At 38.0% G+C, this 22,463-nt stretch overlaps 1 non-coding gene across 1 annotated transcript; it reads left to right on the top strand.

Moving 5' to 3' along the window:
- Positions 1-15,240: 15,240 nt before the first annotated feature.
- Positions 15,241-15,348, top strand: LOC148574066 (small nucleolar RNA R71). Its single transcript, XR_015906485.1, has one exon. It is a non-coding gene; the product is annotated as a small nucleolar RNA R71 (small nucleolar RNA).
- The last annotated feature ends 7,115 nt before the right edge of the window (positions 15,349-22,463 follow it).

The following is a 22,463-nucleotide window of genomic DNA, read 5'->3' as shown; positions in this document are numbered from 1 at the left end:
TCCAATACTTGTTTGCACATGCTAAGTTCTTTTTTAATTCCTTGTTTGTTTATGATCATGATACTTTACTGCTTTGAACTTTACAAAACTCAAGTTGGTAGTCATAATGTCATAACAACATGTTGCAAATCAAAATTCAGGCTATGCTTATTCATACCACACATGCATATAGAGAAGATAAAGACAATCATGCAATTTAAAGTGCTGGAAACAAATGAGAGGAAAAGGAACTCTACAACCTTATAATTCATCTTCTCTATTGTTGTCATTTTCCTCTTATTCATCCTCAAGCAACAATTAGAACAATGGCTATGGGACTAAGATGGATCATGAATGTCTTACACAATGAAATGTTAGCAGTACATATGTTTTAAGAAAGCAAAATTAAAGATAACAATCAAGGCACAAGAGACAGAGACATTGTAATTGCAAAAATAAGAAGGTATGCATGATACATTGCATAAAGAATGAGTGGCACACCAAACTTAGTGTGACACTTTCACTTGGAATTGATACAAGTATCCAGTAAAGATTGGAAGCAAATTTTGTTGCATAGCAACACCAAACTTAAAATGTAATCACGTGTCAATTTTATTTGAACTAAGACTAAATGAAACTGTTATATGTTAAATACAATCACCAAGCAAAGAATCTGTCATGGATAAGGATTTCTTGGTGAGGTTTTTAACAAAAATAGTTAAGGAGCAAAATAAATGAAAGCATTAAAAACAAAGGAATGACTAAAACAAAGAGGATAGTAAAATGTCTAACTAAAAGAAAGATAACACTGCAAAGGCATTATGATTATGCAGACAAGTGGTGTTGCTGAATAAGTGGCACACCAAACTTAGAATCTTAGTGTGACACTTTCATTTTTGATTTGATGCAATAATCCAGAAGGATTGAAAACAAATTGTTGCAAGGCAACACCAAACTTAGAATGTAATCATATGACAACTTATTGAAATTAAACAAAGCAGATAGAGAAAGTAAACAAAGCAAAGAAAAGAAATGTTACCTACGGTTGACATGTTCTTCACTTTCTTCCTCTTCTTCCAGTTTGTTAAGAGGAATAACCTCAAGGGGGGAGAAGATTCACCTATTGTCCCCTGTCTTGGTCTCTCCTCAGCAAGCTTCCTTTTGTTAATGGCTTGATTGAGCTTGCTTGCTGGGTCAGGGGTAGGATCGGTGCTCTTATTAGTTGCCTTCACTTCTTGGATGTTAAGAGTTGGTGGTTGTGTGATTGTTGGAGTGTTTTCTTCATCAAAAGCCCTTTGAATTGGTGGTTCAATGAGCCCTTCATCTATGTAATTCCCTGCTTCACTTGAGTTTGGATTTTGTTGAATGTCTTCCTCACTTTCTTGTTCTTCTACTTCCTCTTTTACATTCAACATTTGTGTTAATAGCACTTTCATAGAAGAGGTTTGTTGTTCTTCCCATGATTTCTTCATCTCCTTTTCATATCTTTCAATCACAAATTCAAGTGTTGAGCATCTTTGGTTCAGGAAAATTTGTGAGGGTTGTGAGCTTTCAAGTTTCCTTGTCATCTCAAGTGGCTTCCGTGAATATGCAGGTTTAGGTTCAAATATTTCCACCACCTCTTCCTTCTTCACTGAAAATTCACTTGACACAGTAGCCTCTTCCTCTTGCTCTTTTACTTCCTCCTTCACATCCAACCAGTGGTCTTCATCTTCCTTGCTTAGTAGTTCTGAGTGTTTTCTTACTTTCTCCAAGTGCTCATCCGTCTTATTGTAGAGGGTTTCTTGTTCTTTCCAAGAGTCTATGGATGTTTGTAGGTATTGTTCAAATGCTAGCTAAAGAGATGAAGGTTGAGAGTGATTTTGATGACATGGAGATGTTGTGGTGAAGTTGTGTTGAGGGGTGTGGAATGAATTTTGTGGTTGGTGGGCTGAGTTGTATGGATCTTGGAGGAAACTTTGTGTGGAGGTAAAATCAAGTGATGAAGAATTTTCAAATGAGAAACTGGGAGGTTAGGTTGGACAATTTAGTATGAATGAATTGAAGGTTTGATCAAGTGATGATGGCTCTTGATTAATGGAGTATGACACATTGGATGCTCTCTGATTTTTATCCTCCCAAGCACAACTTGAGGAATTGTGGAACTCATCACAGTATGGATCATCTTATTGCCTTGGTGGACAATTTTGCATAAATTTATTGAGAGTATACTCTAGTGAAGATGTCTCTTGATGAACAAATTATGGATCATCAAGATTCCTTTGATTTTGACTTTTCCAACCACAATATGAGTGGTTGTTGTAGCAGTACGAGTCATCTTGTGGTTCTGGGAGGTGTTCATACTCTTTTAATTCTTGGTGATACTCCCAACCACCATTAGAATAATGACTTGAATCATTTTGTGGTGGTGGGTGATGGGATATTTTTGTGGAAAAACGAATTTCTCCAAAACACCCAAAACTAACCGGCAAGTGTACCGGGTCGTATCAAGTAATAAAACTCACGGGAGTGAGGTCGATCCCACAGGGATTGATGGATCAAGCAACTTTAGTGGGTGATTAGTTTAGTCAAGCTAACATTTAAGTGAAATTGGATGAGAGGTAGCCAACAGAAGGTAAATGACGATGAATTTAAAGTTGCAGAATGTAAATAGGCAAGTAACTTAAGGGGCAAGAAATGTAAATTGCAAGAATCTTAAATTGCAAGAAATGTAAACTGCATGAAATTAAAGGGGAGTGGGTGCTGAAAATTAAAGAAAGCAATAAAGCAAGCAATCAAAGAGATCTTGAGAATAAGTGACAGGAAATTTAAAGTGCAAGAAAATTAAATTCAGATCACAGTAGCTCAAATGTAAAATACAGAGGAACAAAAGTGCAGGAAATTCAAACAGAAGTAGAGAGTCACTTGAAGGATCAAAACAGAAAGTAGCTTAGCTCAATTGTGAAATTTAAAAAGACAAGTAAAGATCTCAGGGAATTAATGAGACTAGAAAACAAGTCTAGATCTCAAGTCCTTCCTTGATCCAATAAAGAACAATTTGCAAAAGAAATGAAGATGAAAGAAGTAAACAGAGTGTTGATTCAAATCCTTAATTCACTGAAATTTTGTAGAAGAAGAACAAGAGAAATCTCAAAGTGAGAATGAAACAGAATTCTTTCAATTCTCAACCCAAGATTCAAAACAAAGAGAAAAACTAAAGAGAGAGCTCTGTATTCCTAATGCTCCCTAGTGGAGCTCGCCCCCTCCTCTCTATTCGGGCTTACTTTCTAAAATGAGAATGATGCCTTATATAGGCATTTTTACAAAATGAAAATGAAATTCAAAACAAATTACAATTAAAATGAAATTTCTATTCTAACTATCTCTTGTGCCTTTGAGTGGTGTCAATTGGGCCCTTGCTCTTGATGGAATTGGGTTGATAGAGGCCTTGGTTGATTGCTCTTGGAGTTGGAGAGAGAACCAATGTGAACCGGGTTGTGAATCTTAAAAGTTTGAGTAAAAGTTTGAGTAAAAGTTTGAGGCTAACTTTTACTCCAACTTTTCACATCAGCCACCCTCTTTTGCTGATACCAACGTTGGGGCAAAAGTTAGGGGTCAAACTTTTGCTCCAACGTTGGCCTCCCCTTGCACACTCATGTTGGCGTACTACTTTGTCTGCTTGTCAACGTTGCAGATTTCATGCCCACTATAGACTATTATATATGGTTAGAAAGCTCTGAATGTCAGCTTTCTAACCCAACTGGAATCATCTCAATTGGACATCTACAACTCAAGTTATGCTCATTTGAAGAGGACAAGGTCGCTGGCCTTGGTGTGCAGCGTTTGAGGTAAAGTTTGCCTCAAACGTGGTCGAAAACGCCAGTCCTGGAGGCTCAAACATATTGTTCACCCTATACTATTATACATTGTTGGAAAGCCCTGAATGTCTACTTTCCAATGCCTTTGGAAGCACATCATTTGGAGCTCTACAGCTCGAGTTATACTCCATCGAAGGTGCAGAGGTCAGTTGGCCTCACTGCAGGTTGCCACCATATTCGTTTATGCACATTTCGGGGCAGTTTTCTCCCTCAATTTTAGTGTCCACCATGCAGTACCATATATGCCTGGAAAGCTCTTGATTCCTACTTTTCATTGCTTTTTGAATCACCTCATTTGGAGCTCTGTAGCTCAAGTTATTCTTGTTGGAAGTATACCCCTTGTATGCCTTGTGGCGCCAACGTTTGCCAAAAAGCTTGAGGCAAACGTTGGCGCAAGCTTTTTCTCCCCTGGGTGTGTTGGTGTGGCGCCAACGTTTGCCAAAAAGTTTGAGGCAAACGTTGGCACAAACTTTTGCTCTCCAGGGTGTTGATTTGTGATGCCAAAAGTTTGCCAAAAAGTTTGAGGCAAACTTTTGCTCAAGCTTTTTGCTCCCTGGTTCATTTTCAATTCTTCCAAAAGTTTGAGCTAAAGTTTGAGGCAAACTTTTGCTCAAACTTTTTGTTCTCTCTTGCTCCTAGCCATTCCTTCTTGTTTCAACCTTTCTCCAAGCTTTCTTCACCTATCATCAATCAATCAAACACATCAAAGCTATGCTCCAAATCATGAGATTGTGTTTCTTTCATAATATATGACAATTATAGCATAAAATCTCATGAAAGTGCATGAATTCATACATGGTTGATTGAATCAAAGGAAACATGGAAATCTACCCAATTGGCTTGCTTATGGCTCAAGAAAGTGCATAAAACCTATTGAAAACAAAGGAAAAAGCATAGAAAAACATGACATGGTGACATGTCATCAGTGGGAAGTATCACATATGATTCTCTTGCTCATATTGTGGTTCTGAGACATATCTCCATGTATTAGAGTGCTCAGAATCTGTAATTTGTTGGTGATATTCCCAGCCATCATTAGAAATTGGTGATGGTGGGTAATATCCCATAAAATTTGTTTGATCATAAGATGAGTTGAACTCCATTGGAATTTTGTAAAACACAACACCAATGAAAATTGAAATTCATATCTCAGAGAAGAATTTCTTAGTGAGGCAATGATGAGCGGATAATTTATACCCTTTTTGGCATTATTTTTACATAGTTTTTTGTATGTTTTAGTTACTTTTTATTATATTTTTATTAGTTTTTATTCAAAAATCACATGTCTGGACTTTACTATGAGTTTGTGTATTTTTCTATGATTTCAGGTATTTTCTGGCTGAAATTGAGGGACCTGAGCAAAAATCTTATTCAGAGGCTGAAAAAGGACTGCAGATGCTGTTGGATTTTGACCCTCCTGCACTCGAAGTGGATTTTTTGGAGCTACAGAGGCCTGATTGGCACGCTCTCACTTGCGTTGGAAAGTAGACATCCTTGGCTTTTTAGCACTATATAATAGTCCATACTTTTCCTGAGATTTAATGGCCCAAACTGGCCCTCAAAGCCAGCCTAAAACTTTCTGGCGTAAAACGCCCAAACTGGCACCCAAGCTGCCGTTTAACTCCAGGAACAGCCTATGCACGTATAAAGTTCAATGCTCAGCCCAAGCACATACCAAGTGGGCCCCGGAAGTGGATTTTTGCACTATCTGCACTTAGTTACTTATTTTCTGTAATCCCTAAGTTACTAGTTTAGTATAAATAGCACTTTTTACTATTGTATTTGCATCTCTGGATGTTTAGTCCTTAGACATTGGAGGCTGGCCTCACAGCCATGCTTAGACCTTTCTCTTATATATTTTCAACAGTGGAGTTTCTACACCTCATAGATTAAGGTGCGGAGCTCTGCTGTTCTTCATGAATTAATGCAAGTCCTATTGTTTCTCTTTCAATTCACGCCTACTCGTTACTCTCTTAGCCAAGATCCGTGTGCCTGACAACCACAAAGCGGTCTACATGATGTTCAATGTAGTCATTGGACGACAGCCGGAGTATATTCTCTTGGGTATCTAATACACGGACCGAGTCCGTGAGATTAGTATCTTCGTGGTATAGGCTAAAATCAATTGGCAGCATTCTTGGGATCTGAAAAGTCTAAACCTTGTCTGTGGTATTCCAAGTAGGATTTGGAAAGGGATAACTGTAACGAGCTTCAAACCTGCGAATATTGGGCGCGGTGCAGTGTGCAAAAGGACAAGGGTCCTATTCCGGCGCTAGCGGGAACCGACAGATGATTAGCCATGCGGTAGCTGTGCCTGGTATTTTTCATCCGCAACGAGAAATCCGACAGTTGATTAGCCGTGCAGAAACCGTAGAGGACCATTTTCACTGAGAGGATCCTACAGCTTGCCATGGAAGGGATCACGCATGATTGGAAGAAGACAGTAGGAAAGCAGAGGTTCAAAAGCAACAAAGCATCTCCAAACGCTTATCTGAAATTCCCACCAATGAATCACATAAGTAACTTTATCTTATTTTATGTTTTATTTATCTTTTAATTATCAAAATCTCATAACCATTTGAATCCGCATGACTGAGATTTACAAGGATGACCATAGCTTGCTTCAAGCCGACAATCTCCATGGGATCGACCCTTACTAACGTAAGGTATTACTTGGACGACCCAGTGCACTTGCTGGTTAGTTGTGCGGAGTTGTGAAAAACTGTGAATCACAATTTCCCACACCAAGTTTTTGGCGTCATTGCCGGGGATTGTTCGAGTTTGGACAACTGACGGTTCATCTTGTTGCTTAGATTAGGTAATTTTATTTTATGTTTAAGCTTTTTATTTTTAATTTCAAAAAAAAATACAAAAATATTATAGTTTTCAAAAAATTCAAAAAAATCTGTTCTTCAGAAATTTTTAATGAATACTAGAGTTTCATGAGATATGTTGAAGCCTGGCTGGCTGTTAAGCCATGTCTAATCTTTTGGATCGAGGTTTCCACTTATCTTTGTAGGAGCCTTTTGGTTCCCATCAATTTGGCCGTTGTATGTAATGCTTTGGTAAAGCTTGGCTGGCCATTTGGCCATGTCTAATTCTTTTGGACCGAAGCTTTAGACTAACATTGCATGATTCCTGGAATTCTTATTAAAAATTTTGTATCTCTTATTTCTTTTTTCAAAAAAAAAAAATTTCGAAAAATATACAAAAAAATTAATAAAATCATAAAAACCAAAAATATTTTGTGTTTCTTGTTTGAGTCTAGTGTCAAATTTTAAGTTTGGTGTCAATTGCATCTGTTTTTATTTTTCTTTAATTTTCGAAAATTCATGCATTGTGTTCTTCTTTGATCTTCAAGTTGTTCTTGATTATTTTCCTTGTTTGATCTTTAATTTTTCTTGTTTTGTGTCTTTTCTTGTTTTTCATATGCATTCTTGAATTATTAGTGTCTAAAGTTTAAATATTTTTAAGTTTGGTGTCTTGCATGTGTTTCTTTTCGTAAAAATTTTCATAAATATGTTCTTGATATTCATCATGATCTTCAAAGTGTTCTTGGTATTCATCTTGATATTCAAAGTGTTCTTGCATGCATTTTGTGTTTTGATCTTAAATTTTGATGTCATGTGTCATTTTGTTATTTTTCTCTCTCCTCATTAAAAATTCAAAAATAAAAAATAATATCTTTCCCTTATTCTACCAATAAATTTTGAAATTTTGGTTTGATTTGGTCAAAAAAATTTTAAAATTCAATTGTTTCTTATTAGTCAAGTCAAAATTTCAATTTAAAAATTCTATCTTTTTAAATCTTTTTCAAAAAAAATCAAATCTTTTCCACTTTTCTTCTTAGTAATTTCGAAAATTTTAAAATTGATTTTCAAAATCCTTTTCTTATTTTTATTTTTATTTCATGATTTTCAAATTAATTGCTAACATTTAATGTTTTGAGTCAAAAATTTTCAAGTTGTTACTTGCCTATTAAGAAAGGATCAATTTTCAAATTCTAGAATCATATCTTTTAGTTTCTTGTTAGTCAAGTAATCAAATTTAATTTCCAAAGTCAAATATTTTTAATTTCCTTTTCAAATCTTTTTCAAAATGAATTTCAATCATATCTTTTTCAAAATTTAATTTCAAAATCCTTTTCTAACTTCTTATCTTTTCATAATTGATTTTCAAATCTTTTCCAATTAACCACTTGATTTGTTTGTTTGATTTTGAAAGTTTACTATTTCTTATCTTTTTCAAAACTACCTAACTACTTTTCTCTCTCTAATTTTCGAAAACCACTAACAACTTTTTCAAAATTCCTTTTAATTAACTAATTGTTTTAAATTTTAATTTAATTTTAATTCTGTTCTTAATTTTCGAATACTAACCAATAATTAAAATAAAAACAAAAATATTTTTCTTTTCTTTTAATTAACTTTCGAATTTCCTTCCTCCCTAATCTCTTTCTATTTATTTATTTGATTACTAACACTTCTCTTCTTGTTAAAATTCGAACCCTATCCCTCTCTCTGTGTTTGAATTCTCTTCATTCTCTCTTTACCTCATTCTTCTATTCTTCTCTTCTTCTACTCACGTAAAGAAATCTCTATACTGTGACATAGAGGATTCCTCTTCTTCTCTGTTCTCTTCTTTTTCATATGAGTAGGAACAAGGATAAGAACACTCTTGTTGAAGCTGATCCTGAACCTGAAAGGACTCTAAAGAGGAAGCTAAGAGAAGCTAAAGCACAACACTCTAGAGAGGACCTAACAGAAATTTTTGAAAAAGAAGTAGTTATGGCAGTCGAAAATAACAACAATGGTAGAGATACAAGGAAGGTGCTTGGTGACTTTACTGCACCAACCTCTGACTTCTATGGAAGAAGCATCTCAATTCCTGCAATTGGAGCAAACAACTTTGAGCTAAAGCCTCAATTAGTTTCTCTAATGCAGCAGAATTGCAAGTTTTATGGACTTCCATTGGAAGATCCTCATCAGTTCTTAGCTGAATTCTCGCAAATCTGTGACACTGTTAAGACCAATGGGGTTAATCCTGAGGTCTATAGACTTATGCTTTTCCTCTTTGCTGTAAGAGACAGAGCTAGGACATGATTGGACTCACAACCTAAAGAAAGCCTGAACTCTTGGGAAAAGTTGGTCAATGCTTTCTTGGCCAAATTCTTTCCACCTCAAAAGTTGAGCAAGCTTAGAGTGGAAGTCCAAACCTTCAGACAGAAGGAAGGTGAATCCTCTATGAAGCTTGGGAAAGATACAAGCAACTGATCAGAAGGTGTCTTTCTGACATGCTTTTAGAATGGAACATCCTATGTATATTCTATGATGGTCTGTCTAAATTGTCCAAGATGTCATTGGACCACTCTGCTGGTGGATCTCTTCATCTAAAGAATACGCCTGCAGAAGCCCAAGAACTCATTGAAATGGTTGCAAATAACAAGTTCATGTATACTTCTGAAAGAAATCCTATGAATAATAGGATGACTCAGAAGAAAGGAGTTCTGGAGATTGATACTCTGAATGCAATATTGGCCCAGAATAAAATATTGACTCAGTAAGTCAATATGATTTTTGGTGCGCAGAAATTGTGATTACACTTTAATTATGTAAAATTCATCGCTCTTTCTTTCCCTGGTAATGACGCAAAAAACATGATGCCAATACCATGGTTCACAACTTCGCACAACTAACCAGCAAGTGCACTGGGTCGTCCAAGTAATACCTTACGTGAGTAAGGGTCGAATCCCACGGAGATTGTTGGTATGAAGCAAGCTATGGTCACCTTGTAAATCTCAGTCAGGCGGATATAAAATAGTAATGGAGTTTTCGAAATTAATTAATAAAATAGGGAAAGAAATACTTATGTAAATCATTGGTGATAATTTCAGATATGCGAATAGAGATGCTTTCATTCCTCTGAACCTCTGCCTTCCTGCTATCTTCATCCAATCAGTCTTACTCCTTTCCATGGCTGGCTTTATGTGATGCATCACCATTGTCAATGGCTACTTTCGGTCTTCTCTCGGGAAAATGATCCAAATGCCCTGTCACGGCACGGCTAATCGTCTGGAGGCATCACCCTTGTCAATGGTTACATCCTATCCTCTCAGTGAAAATGGTCAACGCACCCTGTCACGGCACGGCTATTCATCTGTCGGTTCTCGATCATGCTGGAATAGGATTTACTATCCTTTTGCGTCTGTTACTATGCCCAGCAATTGCGAGTTTGAAGCTCGTCACAGTCATTCAATCATTGAATCCTACTCGGAATACCACAGACAAGGTTTAGACTTTCCGGATTCTCTTGAATGCCGCCATCATTCTAGCTTACACCACGAAGATTCCGATTAAGAGATCTAAGAGATACTCATTCAATCTAATGTAGAACAGAAGTGGTTGTCAGGCATGTGTTCATAGGGAATGATGATGATTGTCACGTTCATCACATTCAGGTTGAAGTGCGAATGAATATCTTGGAAGCGAAATAAGATTAATTGAACAGAAAACAGTAGTACTTTGCATTAATCTTTGAGGAACAGCAGAGCTCCACACCTTAATCTATGGAGTGCAGAAACTCTACCGTTAAAAATACATAAGTGATAATGGAGTTCATTGGTCTCGGCCCCAGAGGGGAACCGGAGTAACCAAGACTGTGAATACAATGATAAAAAGTTCTATTTATAATAAACTAGCTACTAGGGTTTACAGAAGTAAGTAATTGATGCATAAATCCACTTCCGGGGCCCACTTGGTGTGTGCTTGGGCTGAGCTTGAGTGTTACACGTGTAGAGGTCATTCCTGGAGTTGAACGCCAGCTTTTGTGCCAGTTTGGGCGTTGAACTCCACTTTGCAGCTTGTTTCTGGCGCTGGACGCCAGAATTAGGCAGAGAGCTGGCGTTGAACGCCAGTTTGCATCGTCTAAACTCGAGCAAAGTATGAACTATTATATATTGCTGGAAAGCCCTGGATGTCTACTTTCTAACGCAATTGGAAGCGCGCCATTTTGAATTTTGTAGCTCCAGAAAATCCTTTTTGAGTGCAGGGAGGTCAGAATCCAACAGCATCAGCAGTCCTTCTTCAACCTCTGAATCTGATTTTTGCTCAAGTCCCTCAATTTCAGTCAGAAAATACCTGAAATCACAGAAAAGTACACAAACTCATAGTAAAGTCCAGAAATGTGAATTTAACATAAAAACTAATGAAAACATCCCTGAAAGTAACTAGATTCTACTAAAAACATACTAAAAACAATGCCAAAAAGTGTATAAATTATCCGCTCATCACAACACCAAACTTAAATTGTTGCTTGTCCCCAAGAAACTGAAAATCAAATAGGATAAAAAGAAGAGAATATACTATAAATTCCAAACTATCAATGAAACATAGCTCCAATCAGATGAGCGGGACTTATAGCTTTTTGCCTCTTGAATAGTTTTGGCATCTCACTTTATCCATTGAGGTTAAGAATGATTGGCATCTATAGAAACTCAGAGTTCAGATAGTGTTATTGATTCTCCTAGTTCAGTATGATGATTCTTGAACACAGCTATTTTATGAGTCTTGGCCGTGGCCCTAAGCACTTTGTTTTCCAGTATTACCACCGGATACATAAATGCCACAGACACATAATTGGGTGAACCTTGTCAGATTGTGACTCAGCTTTGCTAAAGTCCCCAATTAGAGGTGTCCAGGGTTCTTAAGCACACTCTTCTTTTGCTTTGGACCTTGACTTTAACCGCTCAGTCTCAAGTTTTCACTTGACACCTACACGCCACAAGCACATGGTTAGGGACAGCTTGGTTTAGCCGCTTAGACCAGGATTGTATTCCTTTAGGCCCTCCTATCCACTGATGCTCAAAGCCTTGGGATCCTTTTTATTTGCCCTTGCCTTTTGGTTTGAAGGGTTATTGGCTTTTTGCTCTTGCCTCTTGGTTTTAAGAGCTTTGGCTTTTTCTGCTTGCTTTTTCTTTTTCTTTCTATTTTTTTTCGCCTATTTTTTTTTCTCTTTTTTTTTTCTGCAAGCTTTGTTCTTTGCTGCTTTGTCTTGCTTCAAGAATCATTTTTATAATTTTTCAGATTATCAAATAACATGTCTCCTAGTCATCATTCTTTCAAGAGCCAACATATTTAACATTCTTAAACAACAACTTCAAAAGACATATGCACTGTTCAAGCATACATTCAGAAAATAAGAAGCACTGTCACCACATCAATATAATTAAGCTAAGTTCAAGGATAAATTCGAAACTCATGTACTTCTTGTTCTTTTAAATTAAAACATTTTTCATTTAAGAGAGGTGATGGATTCATATGACATTCATAACTTTAAGACATTGTTACTAACTACTAATGATCATGTAATGAAGACACAAACATAGATAAGCACATAACATAGAAAACAAAAAACAGAAGAAATAAGAACAAGGAATGAATCCACCTTAGTGATGGTGGCGTTTCCTTCTTGAGGAACCAATGATGTCCTTGAGCTCTTCTATGTCTCTTCCTTGTCTTTGTTGCTCCTCCCTCATTGCTTTTTGATCTTCTCTTATTTCATGAAGGATAATAGAGTGCTCTTTGATGTTCTACCCTTAGTTGTCCCATGTTGGAACTTAATTCTCCTAGGGAGGTGTTGATTTGCTCCCAATAGTTTTGTGGAGGAAGATGTGTCCCTTGAGATATCTCAGGGGTTTCTTGATGATGAGCTTCTTCATGTGCCTGTTGAGATCCATGAATGTGCTCTCTTGTGTGCTCCATCCTTTTCTTAGTGATGGGCTTGTGAGATGAATCTTTCCATCTCCCATGGCTCAGAGGTGGAAGCAATTGTCTTCCCTTTCCTCTTTCTTGAGGTTTCTCTGGCCTCAGGTGCCATTAATGGTAATGCAAAAAAAAAGCTTATGCTTTTACCACACCAAACTTAGAATATTGCTCGCCCTCGAGCAAGAGAAGAAAGAATAGATGGAGAAGAAGAAGATATGGAGGAGATGGAAGGAGGTATGTATTCGGCCATATGGGTGGGATTGGGTGGGGAAGAGATGTTGAATTTTGAAGGTAGGTGGGTGTATGGATGTGAGTGGTAAATGGAAAACAGAAGAGAGATTGAGGTGATTGGTGAAGAGTTTTGGGGAAGAGTGTTTATGGGATTGTGTGAAAGAGGGGTGAGAATAAGTGAGTTGAGGTAGGTGGGGATCCTGTGGGGTCCACAGATCCTGAGGTGATCCTGTCAGGTCCACAGATCCTGAGGTGTTCAAGGATTCACAACCTTGCACCAAACTAGGCATGCAAAATGCCCTTGCACACAACTCTGGGCGTTCAGCGCCAGGTTGGTGCCCATTTTGGGCGTTCAACGCCCATTTGTTGCCCATTTCTGGCGTTGAACGCCAGAACCATGCTTGTTCTGGGCGTTCAGCGCCAGCGCTTCTCCAGGGTGCATTTCTGGCGTTCAAACGCCCAGATGATGCCCATTTTGGGCGTTCAGCGCCAGAACCATGCTCTGTTCTGGCGTTGAACGCTAGGCAGGTGCTTCCTCCAGGGTGTGATTTTTCTTCTGCTGTTTTTGATTCCGTTTTCAATTTTTATTTTTATTTTGTGACTCCACATGATCATGAACCTATAAAGACATATAACTAAGAAAAACATAGTTAGATAAAAATTGGGTTGCCTCCCAACAAGCGCTTCTTTAATGTCAATAGCTTGACAGTGGGCTCTCATGGAGCCTCACAGATGTTCAGAGCATTGTTGAGACCCTCCAACACCAAACTTAGAGTTTGGATAAGGGAGTTCAACACCAAACTTAGAGTTTGGTTGTGGCCTCCCAACACCAAACTTAGAGTTTGACTGTGGGGGCTTTGTTTGACTCTGCTTTGAGAGAAGCTTTTTCTGCTTCCTCTCCATGGATGCAGAGAGAGATCCTTGAGTTGTAAACATAAGGTTGTCCTTATTCAATTGAAGGATCAATTCTCCTCTGTCCACATCAATCACAGCTCTTGCTGTGGCTAGGAAAGGTCTTCCTAGGATGATGGATTCATCCTCTTCCTTTCCAGTATCCAGGACTATGAAATCAGCAGGGATGTAAAGGCTTCAACCTTTACTAACACGTCCTCTACTTGTCCATAAGCCTGTTTTCTTGAATTATCTGCCATTTCTAATGAGATTCTAGCAGCTTGCACCCCATAGATTCCCAGTTTCTCTATTACAGAGAGGGGCATGAGGTTTATTCCTGAACCAAGGTCACACAGAGCCTTAAAGATCATGGTGCCTATGGTACAAGGTATTATGAACTTTCCAGGATCCTGTCTCTTCTGAGGCAATGTCAGTTGATCCAGATCACTTAGTTCATTGGTGAACAAGGGACGTTCATCTTCCCAAGTTTCAATACCAAATAAGTTGGCATTCAGCTTCATGATTGCACCAAGAAACTTGGCAGTTTGCTCTTCAGTGACATCCTCATTCTCTTCAAAAGAGGAATACTCATCAGAGCTCATGAATGGCATAAGGAGGTACAATGGAATCTCTATGGTCTCTAGATGAGCCTCAGAATCCTTTGGTTCCTCAGAGGAAAACTCCTTATTGATCACTGGACATCCCAGGAGGTCTTCCCCCTTGGGATTCACATCCTCTCCTTCCCTTACAGGTTCGGCCATGGTGCTTATGTCAATGGCCTTGCATTCTCCTTTTGGATTCTCTTCTGTATTGCTTGGGAGAGTACTAGGAGGGATTTCAGTGATCCTTTTACTCAGCTGGCCCACTTGTGCTTCCAAATTTCTAATGGAAGACCTTGTTTCATTCATTAAACTTACAGTGGCCTTAGATAGATCAGAGACTAAGTTTGCTAAATTAGAAGTATTTTGTTCAGAGTTCTCTGTCTGTTGCTGAGTGGATGATGGAAAAGGTTTATTATTGTTAAACCTGTTTCTTCCACCATTATTAAAGCCTTGTTGAGGCCTTTGATCCTTCCATGAGAGATTTGGATAATTTCTCCATGATGGGTTATAGGTGTTTCCATAAGGTTCACCTAAGTAATTCACCTCTGCTATTGCAGGGTTTTCAGGATCATAAGCTTCTTCTGCATAAGAAGCCTCTTGAGTACTGTTGGATGCAACTTGCATTCCATTCAGACTCTGAGAAATCATATTGACTTGCTGAGTCAATATTTTATTCTGAGCCAATATGGCATTCAGAGTATCAACTTCAAGAACTCCCTTCTTCATAGGCGTCCCATTACTCACAGGATTCCTCTCAGAAGTGTACATGAACTGGTTATTAGCAACCATGTCAATGAGTTCTTGAGCTTCTGCAGGCGTTTTCTTTAGGTGAATGGATCCACCTGCAGAAGTATCCAATGACATCTTTGATAACTCAGATAAACCATCATAGAATATATCCAGGATGGTCCATTCTGAAAGCATGTCAGAAGGACATTTTTTGGTCAACTGTTTGTATCTTTCCCAAGCTTCATAGAGGGATTCACCATCTTTTTGTTTGAAGGTTTAAACATCCACTCTAAGCTTGCTCAGCTTTTGAGGAGGAAAGAACTTGGCTAAGAAAGCCGTGACCAGCTTATCCCAAGAGTTCAGGCTATCTTTGGGTTGAGAGTCCAACCACACTCTAGCTCTGTCTCTTACAGCAAAAGGGAAAAGCATGAGCCTGTAGACTTCAGGATCTACTCCATTAGTCTTAACAGTATCACAGATCTGCGAGAATTCAGTTAAGAACTGAAAAGGATCTTCAGATAGAAGTCCATGAAACTTGCAGTTCTGCTGCATCAGAGAAACTAGCTGAGGTTTCAGCTCAAAATTGTTTGCACCAATGGTAGGAATGGAGATGCTTCTTCCATGTAAATTGGAATTTGGTGCAGTAAAGTCACCAAGCATCCTCCTTGCATTATTATTATTTTCAGCTGCCATCTCCTCTTCCTGTTCAAAAATTTCTGTAAGGTTATCTCTGGATTGTTGTATTTTAGCTTCTCTTAGTTTCCTTTTCAGAGTCCTTTCAGGTTTTGGATCTGCTTTAACAAGGATGTTCTTGTCCTTGCTCCTGCTCATATGAAAAAGAGAGAACAGAAAAATAATAATAATAGGGGTCCTTTTTACCACAGTATAGAGGTCCCAGTGTGAGTAGAAGATAAGAAGAAGAAGAAATTCGAACATAGATGGAAGAGGGGGTTCGAATTTGGGTGAGATGAAGTGTTAGTAGATGAATAAATAAATAGAAGGAGATGAGAGAGAAGGAGAATTTTCGAAAATAATTTTTTGAAAAAGAGTTAGTGATTTTCGAAAATAGTTTTTGAAAAAGGTTAGTAATTTTCGAAAATTAAGATTTAAAAATTGAAATAATTAGTTAATTAAAAAGAAATTTTGAAAAAGAGGGAAGGTATTTTCGAAAATTAGAGAGAGAGAGTTAGTTAGGTAGTTTTGAAAAGGATAAGAAACAAACAAAAAGTTAGTTAGTTAGTTGAAACAAATTTGAAAATTAATTTTGAAAAGATAAGAAGATAGGAAGTTAGAAAAGATATTTTGAAATCAAATTTTTGAAAAAGATAAGATGAGAAGATATTTTTAAAAAAACTATGATTGAAATTAGTTTTGAAAAAGGATTTGATTTTTAAAATCACAATTAATGACTTGATTCACAAGAAATCATAAGATATGATTCTAGAACTTAAAGTTTGAATCTTTCTTAACAAGTAAGTAACAAACTTGAAATTTTTGAATCAAAACATTAATTGATGATGTTATTTTCAAAAATTTGATATAAAAATAAGAAAAAGATTTTTGAAAATATTTTTAAAATTTTCGAAAATAACTAATAAAATTGAAAAAGATTTGATTTTTGAAGAAGATTTTGAAAAAGATAAGATTTTTTTAAATTGAAAATTTGATTTGACTCATAAAAACAACTAGATTTTAAAAATTTTTGAAAAAGTCAAATCTAATTTTCGAAATTTTAAGAGAGAAAAAGGGAAAGATATTTTTTTTTATTTTTGAATTTTTATGATGAGAGAGAAAAACAAGAAAAATGATGCAATGCATGAAAGTTATGGATCAAAACATGTGATGCATGCAAGAATGCTATGAATGTCAAGATGAACACCAAGAACACTATGAAGATCATGATGAACATCAAGAACATATTTTTGAAAAATTTTTAATGCAAAGAAAACATGCAAGACACCAAACTTAGAATTCTTTAATGCTTAGACACTAAGAATTCAAGAATGCATATGAAAAACAAGAAAAGACACAAAACATGCAAATGCAAAGATCAAACAAGAAGACTTACCAAGAACAACTTGAAGATCATGAAGAACACTATGAATGCATGAAAATTTTCGAAAAATGCAAGATGAGTATGCAATTGACACCAAACTTATAACATGACTCAAGACTCAAACAAGAGACACAAAATATTTTTGATTTTTATGATTTTATGATTTTTTTGTATTTTCTTTTAATTAAATTTTTTTTTCGAAAATCATTTTGAAAAAAAAGAAAAATAAGGATTCAAAATTTTTAATATGAATTCTAGGAATCTTATACTCTAAAGCTCCAATCAAAGGGTCAGGCATGGCTTAATAGCCAGCCAAGCTTTAGTCTGTAATTCAGACATGACACGCCTAACATGCCCTGCAGTCGTGGCTTTACAGCCAGCCAGGCTTCAACATGCTTTATGAAACACTAGAATTCATTCTTAAGAATTCTGAAGAAAAATATATTTTTGAAAACATTTTTTTTATATATATATATTTTTTTTCGAAAACAAAAGAAAAATTTTTTGAAAGATTTTTGAAAAATTTTTGAAAACAAAACAAAAAGAAAATTACCTAATGTGAGCAACAAGATGAACCGTCAGTTGTCCAAACTCGAACAATCCCCGGCAACGGCGCCAAAAACTTGGTGCGCAGAAATTGTGATTACACTTTAATTATGTAAAATTCATCGCTCTTTCTTTCCCTGGTAATGGCGCCAAAAACATGATGCCAATACCATGGTTCACAACTTCGCACAACTAACCAGCAAGTGCACTGGGTCGTCCAAGTAATGCCTTACATGAGTAAGGGTCGAATCCCACGGAGATTGTTGGTATGAAGCAAGCTATGGTCACCTTGTAAATCTCAGTCAGGCAGATATAAAATAGTAATGGAGTTTTCGAAATTAATTAATAAAATAGGGATAGAAATACTTATGTAAATCATTGGTGAGAATTTCAGATAAGCGAATAGAGATGCTTTCGTTCCTCTGAACCTCTGCCTTCCTGCTATCTTCATCCAATCAATCTTACTCCTTTCCATGGCTGGCTTTATGTGATGCATCACCATTGTCAATGGCTACTTTCGGTCTTCTCTCGGGAAAATGATCCAAATGCCCTGTCACGGCACGGCTAATCGTCTGGAGGCATCACCCTTGTCAATGGTTACATCCTATCCTCTCAGTGAAAATGGTCAACGCACCCTGTCACGGCACGGCTATTCATCTGTCGGTTCTCGATCATGCTGGAATAGGATTTACTATCCTTTTGCGTCTGTCACTATGCCCAGCAATCGCGAGTTTGAAGCTCGTCACAGTCATTCAATCATTGAATCCTACTCAGAATACCACAGACAAGGTTTAGACTTTCTGGATTCTCTTGAATGTCGCCATCATTCTAGCTTACACCACGAAGATTCCGATTAAGAGATCTAAGAGATACTCATTCAATCTAATGTAGAACGGAAGTGGTTGTCAGGCACGCGTTCATAGGGAATGATGATGATTGTCACGTTCATCACATTCATGTTGAAGTGCGAATGAATATCTTGGAAGCGAAATAAGATTAATTGAATAGAAAACAGTAGTACTTTGTATTAATCTTTGAGGAACAGCAGAGCTGCACACCTTAATCTATGGAGTGCAGAAACTCTACCGTTAAAAATACATAAGTGATAATGGAGTTCATTGGTCTCGGCCCCAGAGGGGAACCGGAGTAACCAAGACTGTGAATACAATGATAAAAAGTTCTATTTATAATAAACTAGCTACTAGGGTTTACAGAAGTAAGTAATTGATGCATAAATCCACTTCCGGGGCCCACTTGGTGTGTGCTTGGGCTGAGCTTGAGTGTTATACGTGTAGAGGTCATTCTTGGAGTTGAACGCCAGCTTTTGTGCCAGTTTGGGCGTTGAACTCCACTTTGCAGCTTGTTTCTGGCGCTGGACGCCAGAATTGGGCAGAGAGCTGGCGTTGAACGCCAGTTTGCGTCATCTAAACTCGCGCAAAGTATGGACTATTATATATTGCTGGAAAGCCCTGGATGTCGACTTTCTAACGCAATTGGAAGATCGCCATTTTGAGTTCTGTAGCTCCAGAAAATCCATTTTGAGTGCAGGGAGGTCAGAATCCAACAGCATCAGCAGTCCTTCTTCAACCTCTGAATCTGATTTTTGCTCAAGTCCCTCAATTTCAGCCAGAAAATACCTGAAATCACAGAAAAGCACACAAACTCATAGTAAAGTCCAGAAATGTGAATTTAACATAAAAACTAATGAAAACATCCCTGAAAGTAACTAGATTCTACTAAAAACATACTAAAAACAATGCCAAAAAGCGTATAAATTATCCGCTCATCAATTTCTCAGAGCCTGACTGGAATGCAAGCTGCATCCGGCAGTGCTAAAGAAGCTTCATCTGAAGGAGAAGCTTATGACCCTGAGAATCCTGGAATGGAAAAGGTGAATTACATGGGAGAATCCTATGGAAACACCTATAATCCTTCATGGAGGAATCATCCTAATTTCTCATAGAAGGATCAGCAGAAGCCTAATCAAGGCTTCAATAATAATAATGGTGGGAGAAATAGGTTTGGCAATAGCAAGCCTTTTCCATCATCTTCTGAGCAACAGATAGAGAATTCTAAGCAGAGCCTCTCTGACTTAGCAACCATAGTCTCTGATCTATCTAAGACCACTTTCAGTTTCATGACTGAAACAAGGTCCTCCATCAGAAATTTAGAGGCACAAGTAGGTCAGCTGAGTAAAAGAGTTACTGAAATCCCTCCTAGTACTCTCCCAAGCAATACAGAAGAGAATCCAAAAAGAGAATGCAAGGCCATCAATATACCCAACATGGCCGAACCTAGAGAGAGTCAAAAGGCAGTGATTTCTAATGAGGAAGACCTCAATGGACGTCCACTAGCCAATAAGGAGTTCCCCATTGAGGAACCAAAGGAATCTGAGGCTCATATAGAGACCATAGAGATTCCACTAAACTTACTGTTGCCATTCATAAGCTCTGATGAGTACTCTTCCTCTGAAGAGGATGAAGATATTATTAAAGAGCAAGTTGCTCAGTATCTAGGAGCAATCATGAAGCTGAATGCCAAGTTATTTGGTAATGAGACTTGGGAGGATGAACCTCCAATGCTCATTAATGAACTAAATACCTTGGTTCAACAGAAATTACCTCAGAAGAAACCATATCCCGGAAAATTCTTAATACCCTTTATCATAGGCACCATGACCTTTAAGAAGGCTCTGTGTGACCTTGGGTCAAGTATAAACCTCATGCCACTCTCTGTAATGGAGAAACTAAGGATCTTGGAGGTACAAGCTGCAAGAATCTCACTAGAGATGGCAGAAAATTCAAGGAAACAGGCTTATGGACTTGTAGAGGATGTCTTAGTGAAGGTTGAAGGCCTGTACATCCCTGCTGACTTCATAATCCTAGACACTGGGAAGGATGAAGATGAATCCATTATCCTTGGAAGACCTTTCCTAGCCACAGCAAGAGCTGTGATTGATGTGGACAGAGGAGAGTTAGTCCTGCAATTGAATGAGGACTACCTTGTGTTTAAGGCTCAAGGATCTTCTTCTGTAACCATGGAGAGGAAGCATGAAAAGCTTCTCTCAATACAGAGTCAAACAGAGCCCCCACACTTAACTTCTAAGTTTGGTGTTGGGAGGCCACCATTAAGCTCTAAGTCTCTGTGAAGCTCTCTAAGAGCTCACTGTCAAGCTATTGACATTAAAGAAGCGCTTATTGGGAGGCAACCCAATGTTTTTTAATTATATTTAATTTTATAGACATTTGTTTTCCATTGTTATTTATGTTTTCTTTAGGTTGATGATCATGTGAAATCATAAAAATAGCTGCAAAATTAAAGCAAAATAAAAAACAGCATCAAAAATAGCACATCCTGGAGGACAGGTTTACTGGCATTTAAACGCCAGTAAGGATAGCAGAATGGGCGTTTAACGCCCAGTCTGGCAGCATTCTGGGCGTTAAACACCAGAATGGGCAGCACTCTGGGCGTTTAACACCAGAAAAGGGTGTCTGGCGTCTGGCTGGTGTTAAACGCCAAAAAAGGGCAGCAGACTGGCGTTTAACGCCAGGAAAGGTAGCAGAGATGGCATTTAACACCAGAATTGGCACATAGAGGGCATTTGAATGCCAGAATGGTGCAGGGAGCATAATTCCTTGACACCTCAGAATCTGTGGACCCCACAGGATCCCCACCTACCCCACCTCTTCTTCTCTTCTCTTCACACATTTCCATAACACTCTTCCCTAAATACCCTTGATGAATCACATCAATACCTCTTCCCCAAACACCATTCACCTACCAAATCTTACCCTCTTCCCCATATTCTCTTCACCACTCACATCCATCATAAACCCTACCTACCTCACCATTCAAACCATTTCCCTCCCAAACTCACCCCTTCATGACCGAATTCCCTCTATTTCCTACCCTACAAATACCCCTCCTCACTACCTTCAATTTCACACATCATACACATTACTACCCCCCTGGCCGAAACCACTACTACCCTCCATCTCCTCTATTTCTTCTTCTTCTACTCCTTTCTTTCTTCTTTTGCTCGAGGACGAGCAAACTTTTTAAGTTTGGTATGAAAAAAGCTCTGCTTTTCTATTTTTCCATAACTATCAATGGCACCTAAGGCCGAAGAAACCTCTAGAAAGAGGAAAGGGAAGGTGATTGCTTCCACCTCTGAGTCATGGGAGATGGAGAGATTCATCTCAAAGGTCCATCAAGACCACTTCTATGAAGTTGTGGCCAAGAAAAAAGTGATCCCCGAGGTCCCCTTCATGCTCAAAAAGAGTGAATATCCAAAGATCCGACATGAGATTCAAAGAAGAGGTTGGAAAGCTCTCACCAAACCCATTCAACAAGTTAGAATCTTAATGCTTCAAGAGTTCTATGCTAATGCATGGATCACTAGGAACCATGACCAAAGTATGAACCCGAACCCAAAGAATTGGCTCACAATGGTTCGGGGGAATTACTTGATTTCAGTCTGAAAAATGTGAGGTTGGCATTTAACTTACCAATGATGCAAGGAGATCCTCACCCTTTCACTACAAGGGTCAACTTTGATCAAAGGTTGGACCAAGTCCTCATGGACATCTGTATGGAAGGAGCTCAATGGAAGAGAGACTCAAGAAGCAAGCCGGTTCAACTAAGAAGGCTTGACCTCAAACCCGTGGCTAGGGGATGGTTGGAGTTCATCCAACGCTCTATCATTCCTACTAGCAACCGGTCTGAAGTTACAATAGACTGGGCTATCATGATCCATAGTATCATGATTGGAGAGAAAGTAGAAGTTCATGAGATCATATCCCTAGAACTC

The sequence above is a fragment of the Arachis ipaensis genome, chromosome B2, assembly GCF_059453495.1.
Source record: "Arachis ipaensis isolate K30076 ecotype BB chromosome B2, ASM5945349v1, whole genome shotgun sequence".
In the NCBI taxonomy this organism is placed as follows: domain Eukaryota; kingdom Viridiplantae; phylum Streptophyta; class Magnoliopsida; order Fabales; family Fabaceae; genus Arachis; species Arachis ipaensis.
Note: the sequence above shows the minus strand (reverse complement) of the source record. Positions and strands in the feature narration are given on the sequence as shown.